The sequence below is a fragment of the Podarcis bocagei genome (assembly GCF_964188305.1).
Source record: "Podarcis bocagei genome assembly, chromosome: 13".
Taxonomy (NCBI): Eukaryota; Metazoa; Chordata; class Lepidosauria; order Squamata; family Lacertidae; genus Podarcis; species Podarcis bocagei.
Window position 1 is genome coordinate 39,172,354 of NC_138138.1, and position 16,546 is coordinate 39,188,899.

Sequence of the window (16,546 nt, forward strand, 5' to 3'; positions counted from 1 at the left end):
CTTAAAACACACGCAAACGCACAACGCCCGGGGACCACTGGTCTTCCGGACCTAGCAAAGTCGATGTGTCAGCTTGACAGAAGAACCCACAAATCACTGATTGTGTCACAGGTTGGGGGGGTGGGCAGACCATGTCACACTGCTGACATAACATTCGGGGGCTGATGGGATGAGGAAGGACGCCGTGTTCTCTTGGAAGAGAGAAAAAGGGTGTCAGAGAAAAAAAGAGCCAGCTTACTGGGGGTTTCTGGGAAATTTTCTGGGGCTAAGGATTAATATACATACAGAGAGAGAGAGTTGCAGGTGCCTTTTCACTTCCTCTGTGCCTGGCAGAGATGAGAAGATGTGGGGAGGGAGCCAGCCAGGCTGGCTGGGAGGGGATGAGGGGAGCGGGAGAAGAGGGTCGTAATTGGGAGAGACAGTGACACAAACTCCACACAAAAACTGTGCGGTCATCGCCCGGTGTGGTCCGTCTGGGAAAGCAGTATACGGTGGATGGGAAATCTTGCCTCTTCCCACAATCCTCTGCTCTAACCCACAGAGTCGTAGTCCCCTCACGAGAGAACCCAGGAGTCCTGGCTCCTTCAAAGCTCTTTTTACAATTGCATCCGTGCGCACGCACTGACCCTGCTTAGACAATTAGTCTTCGTTTTTCTTCCCAAAATGTCCTGGCTTCAGCTTCTTTCCCTTGCCTCTGGTATTTGGGGGGGGGGGGAGTTTGATGGATCTCCCTCCCTTTTATGTTTCCTAGCAACCCAGGGGCCTTGTTGTGAACCTGCAAGGGGGTGGGTGGTTATCGTTACAAATCTTCCTCTTCAGCAAGTGATTGGAATGGGTCCTTTGGGGTGATGGGAGAGGCAAGGTAACCTAGTACAGTGCTGGATTTGGACACAGGTTTAAATCACTGTTCACACACAGAGCATACAGTGGTATCTCGGGTTACATACACTTCAGGTTACATATGCTTCAGGTTACAGACTCCGCTAACCCAGAAATAGTGCTTCTGGTTAAGAACTTTGCTTCAGGATGAGAACAGAAATCGTGCGCTGGCGGCGCAGCAGCAGCGGGAGGCCCCATTAGCTAACGTGGTGCTTCAGGTTAAGAACAGTTTCAGGTTAAGAATGGACCTCCGGAACAAATTAAGTACTTAACCTGAGGTACCACTGTACTTTGGGCCAGCTGCTGTCTCTCAGCCTAACCTACCTCACAGGATTGTTAAAACGATGAGGAGAAACCATGCTTGCCAATTTAAGTTCCTTGAAGGAAGGAAGGGTGGGATTCACAAAGAGTAATACATAAATAAGGTCCACAAATGAGGCCCAGGTGTGGGGAACATTTGGTCCTCTAGATGTTGCTCAACTACAATTCTGGCCAGCCCCAGCAAGCAAAGTTAATGACCAGGGATGATGGGAGTTGTAGTTCAGTCCTCATATGGAGGACCACACCTAATCTATGGGAAGGTCCCATAGATGTTACTGCCGAGTTTATGAGCCCATAGCAGTTCGAAAGAGGACATTCACAAGACTGCAGCAGCCATGGTTGTTTTTAGGCCCTCATTAACCTGCTGTGGAGCCACTTTTTGCACACAACCACTGCTGCAGCTTTCCAAGTTCTTAACGTTCAGTGCAGAATCCAATCTGTCTCAGTGCATGGCAGAGCACCCTCCACATGGACTGCGGTCAGGTGGCTAGAATTCAGTGTAGACTCAAAATAAACCTATAAGTCAGCCCTAACCAGAGTGTGAGAATCAAAGCACTTTAGGGTTCAACACTCGGGCTCATCAAGCAGAATCAGTGGCGTAGCGTGGGTTATCAGCACCTGGGGCAAGGCAAGTAATTTGCGCCCCCTAACCCATGGATTTGTGCCCCCTAACCCGTCGATTTGCGCCCCCTAACCCGTGGATTTCCCTAACCCCCAGATGTTGCGCCCGGTGCGGCCGGCCCCCCCTGCACCCCCCACGCTACGCCACTGAGCAGAATCCTTTCGCAAAATCCAGCCCACTGCAGCAAGCAGAAGCAGACAGGATGCACTGAACTTACGGAGCAAGGTAGATTTCGATGGCTCAAGAAAGCAAGCCAAGCAACATGCTAGGAGGAGTTGTGGGTAGAGGGGACACTCTCAGCCCAAAGTTCAGCAAATCAGAATGATGTCAGATCCTTTCAATCCCAAAATGGGGTGCTGAATGAAATTCTACCTGTGCAACAGTAAGTGTTTGCAACATCTATGAGGAACAGATAAAGTCCCCACAACTGCCGCTCCTGCTGTTGGGGCAATTTGGCAATAGTTGCTCTGGAACTAACAGCTCACTTTCCACCACGTCTTGCCTGTGAAACGCTTATCACTCAGATTTGTAGCCTCCATTCATTTTATCCCTTTGATTCAGGGAGAGTAAGTGCTTCTTAAATTCATTTATATTCGCAACAATTCTGTGAAAGCAGGTTGCTATTATCCCCATTGAACAGGTTAGGCAACTGAGGCTGGGAGTCAAGTAATTCTCTAAAGAGCGTCCAGAGATTTCAGGCCTGAATGCACCCTTGAACCTAGGCATCCAAGCTTCAGATACAACCTTCGATCCTTGAGGCTGGGGGGGACACAGCCCTCAAGCCACACCTGCCCTGGCCCTTTCCACCTCTATTAACCCCACACTGCCACCATGTGGCAACTCGCCCATGAGCCATTTACTCCAAGGAGAAAGCAGGTTATTATTATGATGTTTATTATATATTTTTATATCCAGCCTTTCCCCCCAGACCAGGACTCAAGGCAGTTTATACAAATTAAAACAATACAGCTGGAGATCTTCCATGGGATGAAACAAAAACTGCCATTGAACTAGACGTTAACATTACCTAGGAATATGGGTGCCCCTTTTAAAATTAATTGTTGCTAAGGGCTCTGGTGCTCTGAGATGGGTTGGTATATGCAACTAAAAATACATTCCCCATCTGGGCATCTCCATACTGGGAAAATCTGCATCGGTTGAATTGCTGCCTGAATCTCTGACATGTTAAAGACAGGGGAGTCCTACTAGGGGTGAGGCGGGATTCGGGGGATTATAGGGAGGGATGTGTAGATGGGAGACAATTCCTGGAGGATCTTAATTCCCAGCCCAGGTTCTCCTTCATACCCAGCAGGAGGTGCTGCTAAAACATGGCTGTGGTGCCCCCAAAATGGAAGAAATGGCAGTTTCACGGGGGAGCCTGAAACCCCCTCCCCAATGGTCTCCAAAGGAAAGAGTGCCTAAATGCCAGGTCCTTGGAAGTAGCTTCGGCGCTGTGAATGGGGCCTGTGTGAGATGACAGCGTCGTAAACGCTCTCCATAACAACGCAGGGAAGCAACGGAAAACACAGGTCAGATACGACTCCGGCAGGGGAGGTGGTGGGGAAGGGCAGGTGTGCGGCAGGCAGAAAGGAGAGACCCACACATGCATGCCCCAAAGCTGTATGGGGTGGGAGGGAGACATTTCTGCCCGTTGCCCTATGTCAGGGGTCAGCAACCTTTTCTAGCCGTGGGCCGGTCCACCATCCCTCAGAACTTGTGGGGGGCCGGACTATATTTTGAAGGGGGGAAAAATGAACGAATTCCAATGCCCCACAAATAACCCAGAGATGCATTTTAAATTAAAAGCACACAGTCTACTCATGTAAAAACACCAGGCAGGCCCCACAAATAACCCAGAGATGCATTTTAAATAAAAAGACACATTCTACTCATGTAAAAACACGCTGATTCCCAGACCATCCATGGGCCAGACTGAGAAGGTGATTGGGCCGCATCTGGCCCATGGGCCTTAGGTTGCCTACCCCTGCCTTATGCGGTCTTCCAAATGCTCAGCCAAGCCAGGTACATCTTTGCTATCCCTAGAAAAGCATCCCTGTTCATGACACTTTCGTAAAACAAATTACCCCTGCCTGCCCCAGGGATGCTGAAGTTTTTTTCTGTACCAAAATGGACAGTGTCTTACCTCACAGAGTTACACGCCATTGTGCAAAAGTATCGGGTTTCAGCTGGATTTCCCAGTGCCTGAAGGCAAGGTGGTTCTCCATCCTACTTGAAATCTTGCTTACAAGTCCAGCTCAAAGGTACCTTAGGCCCCTAGGAAGAAAATGCATCCCCTTTCACACATGGTCAGGAAATGAGGGGTGCCGACTGAGGGGTGGGGCCTGCACTGAAAACAAACACAACCCTTTTAGGTTCCTTCAAAATTTGAAGAGCCTGGTTTGAATTTCACGTGGCATGAGATCTGGCAGAAATCTAAAGATGTGCAGGATCCCAAATCAAACACACAAAAATCCCCATTTGATCTTATCAAGGCTTTCCCCAGAATTCCTCAGAGCTTTTCCTGAGGTGTTCACTGGAGGCAAAAAAATTGTGGCCACTCTATATGGGATGCCCTCTTTCCTGCGCCAGCAGGGATTATCCACACTTAACTTTTGCCCCAGTTCTTCAAATGCCTGCGCTATAACACTCCATGTCCAAGTGGGGGGGTTGTTTTTTTTATTTTTGCCCTGAGTTTTCCCTGCGAAAACCTGCTCTTTAAAGCTAAATCTGATTCAATTTTCTACGTTCATAGAATCAAAGAATCATAGAGTTGGAAGGGACCCCAAGGGTCATCTAGTCCAACCCCCTGCAATGCAGGCTTTTCTCAGCTAAAGCATCCATGACAGATGGCCATCCAACCTCTGCTTAAAAACCTCCAAGGAAGGAGAGTCCGCCACCTTTCGTGAGAGTCTGTTCCAGCTCTTACTGTCAGAAAGTTCTTCCTGATGTTTAGTCAAAATTTCCTTTCTTGTAACTTGAATCCACTAGTTTGGGCTCTAGCCTCCAGAGCAGGAAGAAACAAGTTTGCTCCATCTTCCGTGTGACAGCCATTGGCATATCTGAAGATGGCTATCACATCTCTTCTCAAGTCTACTCTTTACTCTAAAGATGCCCAGCTTCCTCAATCATTCCTCATAAGGCCTGCTTTCCAGAACCTTTTTCATCTTGGTCGCCCTCCTCTGCACACCTTCCAGCTTGTCAATATCCTTCTTAAATTGTGGTGCCTAGAACTGGACACAGTATCCCAGGTATTGTCTAACAGAATAGAGTGGTACTATTACTTCATTTGATTGGGACACTATACTTCTTCTGATGCAGCCTGGAATAGCATTAGGTTTTTTTTGCTGCTACGTCACACTGTTGACTCATGTTAAGCTTGTGGTCCACCAAGACCCCTAGATCCTTTTCATATCTACTACTGGCAAGCCAGGTGTTCCCCATCTTCTATTGGTGCAGCTGGTTCTTCCTGCCTAAGTGTAGGGCCTTATGTTTTCCCCTATTGAAATTCATTTTGTTAGTTTTGGCCCAGTTCTGCAACCTGCTGTTGTCATATTGAATTCCAATTCCATCTTCAGTGGCACCCCTCCCGTTTGGTGCCATCTGCAAATTTGATAAGCATCCCCTCAATTCCTTCATCCAATTCGTTTATAAAGACATTGAACAACAATGGACCCAGCACAGAACTTGTCACTTTTTTCTAGGATGACGAGGACCATTAGAGAGTACTCCTTGGGTTCAGTCAGTCAACCAGCTACAAATCCACTGAATAGTTACCTCATCTAACTCACATGTTATTGATCCATCTGAACTAAGTGTTGGCTTTTTGCAGTATAGTGACGCTGCAGAGAGCTTGCTGGGGAGATCATGCATTAAAAAGAAAGGACTCAAAAATAACTCAAACAAGGTTTTAATAAGAAAAACAAAAACTCCATTTACACTAAATCCATTAACAACCCAAACCAGACCCAACCACCAACCCATCCCCCAGGGTAATGGGAGAGCTAGGTGCTGCTCCTTATATACTCTACCCAAATGCTGACACGCCTTAATCAAATACAACTCAGCAGCACCTGCTATGTTTCACAGCTGTAAAGCTGGGTCTCGTTATCTTGCTCTGGCCCTTGCTCCGGCCCCTTAAAGACATACACATGGAGTGGAACAATGATGAACCTTTACATTTAAAGAAACCATTCAACATTTCCCCTGCGGTTCATCATTGTGGAACAAAAACATAAAGCATACTTTGTACATGTTTTTCATGTGTAACCTTTGGAAGAGCTTTAGTAAAAATGTCCGCAATTTGATTGTCACCTGGAACATATTTAAATACAACCATTTCATCAGCAATTAGTTTCTTTACAAATTCTAAACGTAATCTTAAGACTCTAGTGCGCTGCGTATTGGTCTCTGAACACAGGATAGCAAGTCCACTCTGGGAATCAAGGTAAACTTTTACTGGTAGTGTTACTTGCATCTGTAGGTCTGCAAATACTTGCAGATACCATTCTACATCACGAGTGGCCTGAACGCATGCACATAATTCACTCTCTGTTGTGGAGAGACAAATAATGGTTTGTGTCTGGGACTTCCATTCAAATGGACAACCGTTATAACAAAACACCATACCAGACACACCCCTGCAATTATTTTGTTCCACTGCATGAGATGCATCGCAGAAAATTTCAAAACCTTTATCAATATTTGATGTAAACTGCAACCTATAATGTTTGGTATGTTTAAGGTACATTACCACTCTCTTAAGAGCAGAGAAACATTGTGTAGTGGGCTTTTCCACAAATTTTGCCAGAAAGTGAAAAGCATAAGTTATATCTGGTCTTGAGATTCTTTGAATGAAATTTAGCTTGCCTATAGCAGAACGATACAAAGTTTTGTTAGGAAATGGCTTATCTTCACCTGTAAAGGTGAAACCACACACCATAGGCGTTTCCTTCCCATTTGCATTTTCTAAACATAGCATTTCAACAAGATCATCAATTTTTGCAGTTTGATGAACTAGAAAAGATCCATTTTTGCCTTTCTCAATTTGCATGGATAAGTAATTTTTAGCTATGCCTAATTCCACCACATCAAATTTCTTCTGTAACTGTGAAACTACCTGTTCATATTCCTGTTTAGTTTTTGTAGAAATTAACACGTCATCTACATACACACATATTTTTGTTACAGAGTTTGCCCTTTCCTTTATAAACACACAATTGTCTGCCTTTCCTTGTGAAAAACCAATATCTAGCAATTCTTTTGCTAAAGTTTGGTGCCAATTCCTTCCACTTTGGTGCAGACCATAAAGGGATTTATTTAATTTGCATACCAAACCTTCAGCAGCGTCTATGCCTTCAGGAACACGCATAAAAATTTGTTCTTTTAAATCTGCAAACAAATATGCAGTTTTTATATCTAGGTGATAAACAGAATATCCACGTTGTGATGCATCTTTTAACAAAAGTTTAACTGTTTCATATTTTACACTTGGTGAATAGCACAAATCATAATCTTCTCCTGGAATTTGTTGAAAGCCCTTAGCAACTAGTCTTGCCTTGTACCTTACAACTTCATTTTTGTCATTCATTTTAACTCTATAAACCCATTTTGAATCAATAAGTCTCATATCTGGGGTTTGTGGTACAAGAGACCAAGTGTTATGCTCCTTTAAAGAAGCTATCTCGGAGTTCATAGCTTTATACCAATTTACAGCTTGGTGCTTAGGTAAATTCTGAACATCATTGTAGCTTTTTGGCTCAAAAACCACCTTATTGACATACACAGTATTAAAATGTTCATCTGCGAAACGTTGTGGCTTCTGCCTCTTTCTATCTGAACGTCTCAGTCCGGAAGGAGAGTCAGACTCCTCAGACTTAATGGGACTCAGTGAACTACTAGTTTCAGGTTGTAAATTATCATTGTCAGACTGAAGAGGTGCCTGTAGGCTAAGCTCACGGTCAGAAAACTCAAGAGAATCTAACCTCCCCTCAGATGCCTGTGACTTTAAATCATCAAACAAATTATCAGATTCAACAGGCTTTTTGTCTTTTTCTATTAATTCAGAATCACCATTTCCTCCTCCTGCTGCTGCTGCTGCTTCCTCTTCTTCCTCAGTATCATTTATACCATCAGTATCTTGGAAAACAGCAACCCCATTCCAATTTACAGTTTGTATCATGCTTCTGGTAATATGAAATTTGCCAGTTGCTGGTATGTAAATTCTGTACGCCCCCTGCTGGTAGCCCATTAACTTCCCCTGGACACTACGCTCACCCAATTTCTGCTTAGCAGGATAATGCATAATTACATCTGAACCCCAAATGCGTAGGTATTTCAGATTAGGGCGTTTTTTAAACAACTTCTCATAGGGGGTGACATCTAAACCAGAATGATAACTGCGATTTCTAACATAACAAAAGGCATTGAGTGCTTCAGCCCAAAACGCTTTGGGCAGATTAGCATCGTGCAGATAAGTTTTAACCCCTGCCTGCAGGTCACGCTGCACAACTTCAACAAGCCCATTTTGCCAGGGACTTCGGGGGCAAGATAACTCATGAGTAGTCCCCTGCACTTCCAGGAATTTCTCAAAATCCTCAGAAACAAATTCCCCGCCCCGGTCAGAAAACAGGTTCTTAATTGGTTTGTTAAAGTGCGTTTTTACCCAGTTGCAAAAAACCTTGTACTTCTCAAATGCTTGGGACTTCTCAGCTATTGCATAAGTCCAACAATATCTGCTATACTGGTCTATCAGGGTTAGCCAGTACTTTGAACCTCCTAATGATGGTGGGAGTGGCCCAACTAAATCACAATGTACACGCTCAAATGGCTCAGTTACTTTCCTATCTGAGCACCTACCCTTGCGTGCAACCTTAATCTTATTCTTGCAACAGGATAGACACTGCATAAAGAATTTACATGGTTTTAAGTTGAGGCCATTGACAATATTCTGTGTCTTAATTACATCAGCAAAATTCAGGTGTCCCAGAATTCTGTGCGCCATGTGGATACACCCAGAATGTGGCCTTACATTCCTCAACCCCCGGCTTGACTGTGCTACTGTGCAATTTATAGGCGATTGGGAGTAGGTGCGAAAATACAGTCTATATAAACCATCAGATTCCCGGGCATACAATAGACGTTTGTTCCCCTCGAAAAACTCACACATAGACTTTAAAAAACGCACAGTTATGCCTTGTCGAGCAAAGCACCTTACTGATAATAAATTGTCCATTGACGGGCAGTAAATGCAGTTTGCTATTGTAATGTTTAAAGAGTCAAGTTTAACGGTACCTCTGCCAAGCGACTGCAGGACTTGTGAATTGGCTAAATGTACATTACCAATTTCCTCTTCGAAAGAAATAAACAAGCTTCGATCATTGCAGACGTGCTGCGATGCTCCTGAGTCGATAACAAAAGACTTCCACTTGGCATCTTTAATTCTTTTATGATCTGTAGTCCGAGCGTGAAAAGCTCGCGGCTCGTTTCTGTCTCTACTATACGATGCCGGCTGCTGGGCTGACGACAGTGATTGACGAACAGAAACAGGCTTGGGAGTACTTTGCTTTCTTTTGGATCTGCAGTCCTTTGCAAAATGTCCTTGCTTATTGCAGAACCAACAACGCTTTGCAGCTTTAAATGCAGTTGTATCACCACAGGTTTGCATATGGCGTTCCTCATTCTTTCTGGAAACAGGAGTGCTTATGGCACAAGCCTCCCTTCTATCCAACTCGCCCATTAATCTTGCCGTTACCCCTTCCACAGTTAAATGTGCTGGTGGAACGGCAGATATCTGGCTAGCTATACCATCAAAGTCCTCATTAAGGGAACACAGGATGATAAAAACATACTGAATATCAGGTATCTCCATGTCCCTTCGAATTAACTCGCCGCGTATTGCCTCCAGACGTCTCAAGTGTGCTGCCAAATCACCACCAGGCGGCAACTTCGTCTGGTACAACTGCTTGAAAAACGTCAATGCAGACGCTGACTCTTTTCTAACATGCACTGCTGCAAGACTGTCCCACATTTCTTTGGCAGTTTTCTTATTTCTTATATAGACTACTTGCTGGTCGCTGACTGCCAAATTAATTATCGCCCTGGCTTTTGCATCTCCTTTCGACCAAGCATTAGTTACACGGTTAGGAGGGTCATCAGTTACATAGGTCCATACTTCTCTAGAGGTCAAAAGCGCCTCCACCCGAAAAGACCATAAACTATAGTTCTCATCTGTTAGCTGTGGGAAGACCAGAGCCTTCTCAGCTTCAGGAACCCGGTCAACCATTCTGGAACTCTTCCAGACCCACAAAAACTACGCTAACAGGAGAAGGAGTTTTCAAACCTTTCTCAGAGTCCAAAAATATGCAGTCATCCACTCAGCAGCTGGGCCCATAACCAAAGATGTTGGCTTTTTGCAGTATAGTGACGCTGCAGAGAGCTTGCTGGGGAGATCATGCATTAAAAAGAAAGGACTCAAAAATAACTCAAACAAGGTTTTAATAAGAAAAACAAAAACTCCATTTACACTAAATCCATTAACAACCCAAACCAGACCCAACCACCAACCCATCCCCCAGGGTAATGGGAGAGCTAGGTGCTGCTCCTTATATACTCTACCCAAATGCTGACACGCCTTAATCAAATACAACTCAGCAGCACCTGCTATGTTTCACAGCTGTAAAGCTGGGTCTCGTTATCTTGCTCTGGCCCTTGCTCCGGCCCCTTAAAGACATACACATGGAGTGGAACAATGATGAACCTTTACATTTAAAGAAACCATTCAACACTAAGATCCATCTGCTGCTAAGAGAAGTTGGACGCAAACGGCTTGGAGGTCGCATACTGTAGCTAGTTAACATGCCAGAGTCTCAATTCAAGTGAGGCCACACTTATTCTAGAACCTTCCAGAGGGACTACAAGAGCCACCACAGTGTAGGCCCTGCTCCTTACACTGATCAATGACTCTTAAGTGAGGGATTTTAATGGACAGGGGGCCACAGACCCAGAGAAAACCAGGACAGATTTTGCAAGCAAAGAAAAGCCATGAAGACTTTCAGTCTTCAGTGGCAGCATGCTCACTACAGTGGCCAGAATCCAAATTCCTTGGCCTAGAAAGCTCACTGGGTAGCTTCACTATCACTTTCCCATGAGTAAAAATGTGAGCTAAGTGAGATGTCTCAAGGGCTGACACAAGGACATGTAAGCACTTTGTTTTAAAGGACAGCCACAGAAATAATTTTTAGCAGCCTACCTTCATTCAATGCCTTGCTACAGTCTAGTGGGGATCAGAGGACCACTTCCTGAGTTTTTCTGAAAGCAGCCTCAGGAGTCTGGAAATAAGGCTGGAGGGGTTGTGGGAAAAGGTGATGAGGTGCTTGCAAACAAATTTTTAAGAAAAATTGCCCTCCAAAAGCTGTTTTTTGTTTTTGTTTTATTGCCCCAAGGGTGGAGATTATACGGAAGCAAAACAAACAAACAAACAAAACAACTGAGGGTGTTTGTGTGGGATTTTAATAGCTTCCCTTCCCACCTACCATTTCTCTGCTCCTGAAAACAGCCTCCTAAGGCTGCTTTTCAAAAACATAAAGAAAAAGTTACACACAGCTACATATAACAGCTAGCACAGTCCAGAGACCTGAGGCTTAAAACACTGGCTGATGGAAGGTATATGGAATTGTATACTGTATGCTCAAATCTCCCAAGCCTGGAGCTGGAAGACACACATTCCAAATCTGGAGGTATGCTGTCAGGTATTTGACCTTGACCTGGCTCTGACAGCAGGATCAAAACCCATAATAAGTTGCTTCCTGTGGGTACCAGTTTTGTGGAGAAGTGGGGGCTGAGCAATCAGCTGCTCCTATATCTCCCATTTCAGACCGACCGACCATTTCGCCAATACTGGGGATGGAGGAAGGTGAGTTGCCAGAGTGATATAACCTTGCTATCAACTTCTCAACCAACTTCGAGACCAGGGAAGGAGGAAGTTTCATGAGGGAAAGAACAACAAAACCTTGGGGGAAATGGAGTCTAGGTTTCTTTCCATGTGCCTTTTAGATGGCATTGAATGGAAGCTCCTGTTCTCCTTCGTCATCGCATAACAAACACAGCCTCCTGCAAGGAAGCCGAGACCAGGAATTGGTGCAATCTGGGCTTTTCAAGGGGCTGTCCCAAACCAGGCTCTGAGAAATGTCAGTGAATCAGTGAGAATGACCAAGTGCTTCGCTGCAGTTTACAAACAAACAGTTTGGAAATCCTGAACCTTGGCCAAGGAATGAAAATCCCAGCTCACGTCAACGCTGCACAGTAAACGGAAGTATCGTCTGAGTTCGCAGTGACCACAAGGTGCAGAGCTAATGAGTGTTCATTGCTCGCTTCCCCTAAGTGCCCTCTGATGGGAACGGAGGCTGGGATTTCTGGCCCTTGTCAACATTCCTAACTTTTGCTCCTTCCAGCACCCCTGCTGGGGTGAAGTGTCAGATTAACAGTCTTTTTGGACCAACTTTTGGGGTAAAGTTCAGCCGGGAAGCTTCTTTGGCGAAGACAGCCTCTTAGATTCATTCTTTCATATTTTTATTTTTAAAATGATTACAGTGGTACCTCAGGTTACATACGCTTCAGGTTACAGACTCCGCTAACCCAGAAATAGTACCTCGGATTAAGATCTTTGCTTCAGGATGAGAACAGAAATCATGCTCTGGCGGCGCGGCAGCAGCAGGAGGCCCCATTAGCTAAAGTAGTGCTTCAGGTTAAGAACAGTTTCAGGTTAAGAACAGACCTCCAGAACGAATTAAGTACTTAACCTGTGGTACCACTGTATATACAACTCTCTATCCTGTTCAGTGTACAACCAATGTATACAGTCAGTGCTATTTTTCTAGAACAAGAGGTGCTGGAACTCACCATGAACGCTTCCCTCTTTTTCTTACTAAGAATGGCAATGGCACCCACCTGAGAGGTGCCAGAACTGAGTTCCGGTGAGTTCCCCTTGCTAGTTCTCTCTTCCCATCTTCTTGCCTCATGCTTATGTCTAATTCCCTTTTCCTGTGTCCACCCGGCAGCAGCATCATGCATTTGCTCAGGGAAGCAGCAGGGATAGCAACATAGAGTGGTACCTTGGGTTAAGAACTTAATTCGTTCTGGAGGTCCGTTCTTAACCTGAAACTGTTCTTAACCTGAGGTACCACTTTAGCTAATGGGGCCTCCCGCTGCCACCACGCGATTTCTGTTCTCATCCTGAAGCAAAGTTCTCAACCTGAGGTACTATTTCTGGGTTAGCAGAATCTGTAACCTGAAGCGCCTGTAACCTGAAGTGTCTGTAACCTGAGGTACCACTGTACTTTATTTGAAAACTTACCTTTGGAGCTGTGCAGAAGCACAGGTGTGCATTGGGAAGTAACATCCACATATATATTAAATATGACGATCATTAACATAACTGTTCAGTCAATGGGAATAAAATTTTATTTATTTGTTTATTTATTAATAAAAATTATTGTTCTTTTTTTTTACGAAGGAAACTCAAAGTGATTTATAATGCAGTATATAAACAAGTGCAAACATTAAAACCAGCATAAAATAAAGGAAAAAGAGAATATAATGGACAATCCTATTTTTAAAAGACAGGATTTTAAAATCCCACCCACCCAAGGAGGCCACAGGTAATTAAAAGCCAAAGGCCTAGTGAAAATGAAATATTTTTGCCTCACGCCTAAAGCTATGGAACGATGCTGCCAGGTGAGTCTTCCTTGGGAGAGCGTTCCACAAGTGGGGAGTCACCATGGAAAACTGAGGATAAAACATCCTTCTCACACAGCCATTGTATGGTCAAAGATGGGAAGGAGTAGGAAGATGTGGAAAAGGGGAGACCAAATCTATTTTGCAGGATCAAAGCCACTTCGGCAATCCAGTAAGAATAGCGGAAGTAAAAAAAAAAAAAAAGCCGGAATAAAACTAGTCTGGGAAATCCTGGCATGAAGGATCGGAAGTAGCACCATCAACACAAGTGTTGGGGTGTCATGTGTATTGTGAGGAGGTGAGGTGTAATAACACAAATAATTTTTAAAAAGCCTGATGTGGAACCCCTCTTCGTCCGGCAGAGAAAAGATTGCAACATCAGCACCAGGTGAGCCACTTTAGGGAAGGCATTCCATAACCGGGGCACGACTGCTGAGGAAGTCCTCTCCCTTGTGAGTGAAGAGCCTACCTCTGACACAAGGAGGCTGTCAGAGAAGAGCCTGGGCAGAAAAACCTAACAAACAGGGAGGGTTATCTGAGGAGCCTCATACAATTCTTATGGATTTTCCTTTGAGGAGCTCAGTGGGGGTTAACTCCTTGCTACCTACCAATGCAAAGTCTTGCCTGCTGGTCTCAAGGTTTGTGGGAGCTTTTGGTTTACACAGAACAATCACAAGCAGCTCTGGGTAGATTTTGGAGGCAAGAAGGTTATAGAGCTGAATACTCTCCTTCTTCACACTTTTAGGGGCCAGGAAGTCAGTATTGGCACTGGGCTCAAATGCACCAAAAAAGTCTCTTTTTGGGGGCGGGGGGCAAAAAGGAAGCCAAAGTGGAGGACTGAAGAATACAGTCTTACAAAAGCAGGCACACAGGTCCTTGCTCTCTCATGTCTTGCCAAACACACACACACACAGAGGGAGGGAGGGAGGGAGGGACAGCCTTCTCAGGTAGACAGTTTCTGTCTGTCCATTGGAAGGCTTGTCTGTCCAGCCCTCCAGCCGGGCGGGCCCCAGACGTACAGTTTCCCCCAGTGTGACTCAGGCATAAACACAGCCCCAGGCCAAGGTGTGTGCGCTGTGAGGTGGCGTGAGGGGGTGTGTAAGTGTGTGTGCAATCGGAACTTTACCATCAGCTCAACGGAGCGAATGGCGCGTTCCGTATGTGTGTGTGTGTGAGAGAGAGAGAGACAAACGTTTAAACTGATGTCTCATATGCTCCCCTGTTTTTCTTGGTTGGGGGGTAGAGGAGGCACTATGAACCATCTTCTGGCCTGTAGTAATTTTAGCCTGCATGTCCTAATGGGCATTTGGGGGGGGGGGAGTTGGTCTCACTCCCCTCAAGTGGTCTGTCTGTCTGTCTGTCTGTCTCTTATGATGTTTCTGAAGAAGGCACCTTGGAATTTTATTGCAACAATATCTCTTCCTCCCCCACCCCATACAAGTAAAATAAATTCTATTTAAGAATTGGCCATATATGGAGCCAGACTTCCTGGCTAGGTCCTTTCATTCCCAAAGTGGAAATGCAGGCCTTACAAGGTCTCCAAAAATCCCCCAAGGGGAACAGAATCCAGAGAAGTACCCCCAGATACTTCAATGGCTACTCTGAAAGGTCTAATGAGAATTAACCTTCCTGAAGCATCTTTTGCCGATTTCCCATGTTCTGGTTGCTCACAGTTCAGCCATATAAGTGGCAAGCTTGATGCCTTATAAAAGCTATTACAGATCAGGGTTTTCTCCATCTTGGATAAGTTGTCTGACTTCCAAATCATGTTCAAAATAAAGGATGCCACCAGTGCAAGAGGTTAGCAGAAACCCGGGTTGCTGAATTGCACCACTTCAGCATGTAATATCTAAGCAGTCCTTTATTGCTAGTATTTGGGAAATGTGATTTGTGTATATATAACTCAGGGTCCCTCCGGACATCCTTTTTATCGTGCATCTGTGCATCAGGGTGGTCACAAGCCTGCAAAATACTGTTTGGGCCTGCTAAAGTTTTGGGGTTGATGTGCTGCTTCATTTTCAATGACCTGTAACTTCCTGCTGAACTCCTGTGACTTTTTACACTGCAAATATTGTGGATTGTTGCTTTCTGCCCCACTTCCATTGTGCTATAGAACAAGAGTGGCAAAAATGCAATAACATTGGGGAAGCATTGCAGAACGAGTAAAGCAGATTGATGTGCGGACAATCCAGTATCAATTCACCATTAATGCACTATTATAGTGTCAGTGACAATAAAAATATTTAGCAAAAAAGTGGGTGGGAATTACATGTTGCAAAAAACAACAACCAAAACAACAACAACAACCCACCAGTTTAGAGGGGCCCTCAGAGCTCTAATATGAGAAGTAGTGGTGCAATTAGGCAATTTTAGACTCTGGGTGGAATGGTCTTATTTGGGGAGTGCTCTTTAAAATGTGGGGACGCGGGTGGCGCTGTGGGTTAAACCGCAGAGCCTAGGACTTGCCGATCGGAAGGTCAGCAATTCGAATCCCCGTGATGGGGTGAGCTCCCGTTGCTCGGTCCCTGCTCCTGCCAACCTAGCAGTTCGAAAGCACGTCAAAGTGCAAGTAGATAAATAGGTACCGCTCCAGTGGGAAGGTAAACGGCATTTCCATGTGCTGCTCTGGTTCACCAGAAGTGACTTAGTCATGCTGGCTACATGACCCGGAAACTGTATGCCAGCTCCCTCAGCCAATAAAGTGAGATGAGCGCTGCAACCCCCGAGTCGGCCACAACTGGACCTAATGGTCAGGGGTCCCTTTACCTTTACCTTTAACATGTAATAATCACGGTTTTACTTACTTTAAAATGTAGTAACCAAGCTTTGCTTCATTTAAGGGCTCTCCTGTTCATTCTGCTGTGGGGCCTGTCCAGGGCACTGCTGTTGAGAAGATGATAGGCTGATAGGAGGAAAGGAGGAAAGGAATCTGGTGAGAAATCAGAATGTAGTCTTGTTATTCAAACACAGTTCAAGACTTGACCTTGAATCTGC

General features: G+C 45.0%; 1 protein-coding gene and 1 long non-coding RNA gene across 3 annotated transcripts in view; one reads left to right on the top strand and one right to left on the bottom strand.

The window, feature by feature from the left end:
• The window catches only part of IL11 (interleukin 11), a 74,046-nt gene that overhangs the window by 30,537 nt on the left and 26,963 nt on the right, over nt 1–16,546 (bottom strand). The window contains exon 2 of one of the 2 annotated variants that reach the window (XM_081169138.1): nt 16,357–16,481. The gene's annotated coding sequence lies outside the window, so the exon portion shown is untranslated. Of the gene's footprint in view, nt 1–3,965; nt 4,101–16,356; nt 16,482–16,546 lie in introns of those variants that run through there. The other variant, XM_081169137.1, reaches the window with a different exon arrangement.
• On the top strand, nt 1,978–11,790 carry LOC308572764. Its single transcript, XR_014001860.1, has 3 exons — nt 1,978–2,204; nt 3,132–3,351; nt 11,694–11,790. It is a non-coding gene; the product is annotated as an uncharacterized lncRNA (long non-coding RNA).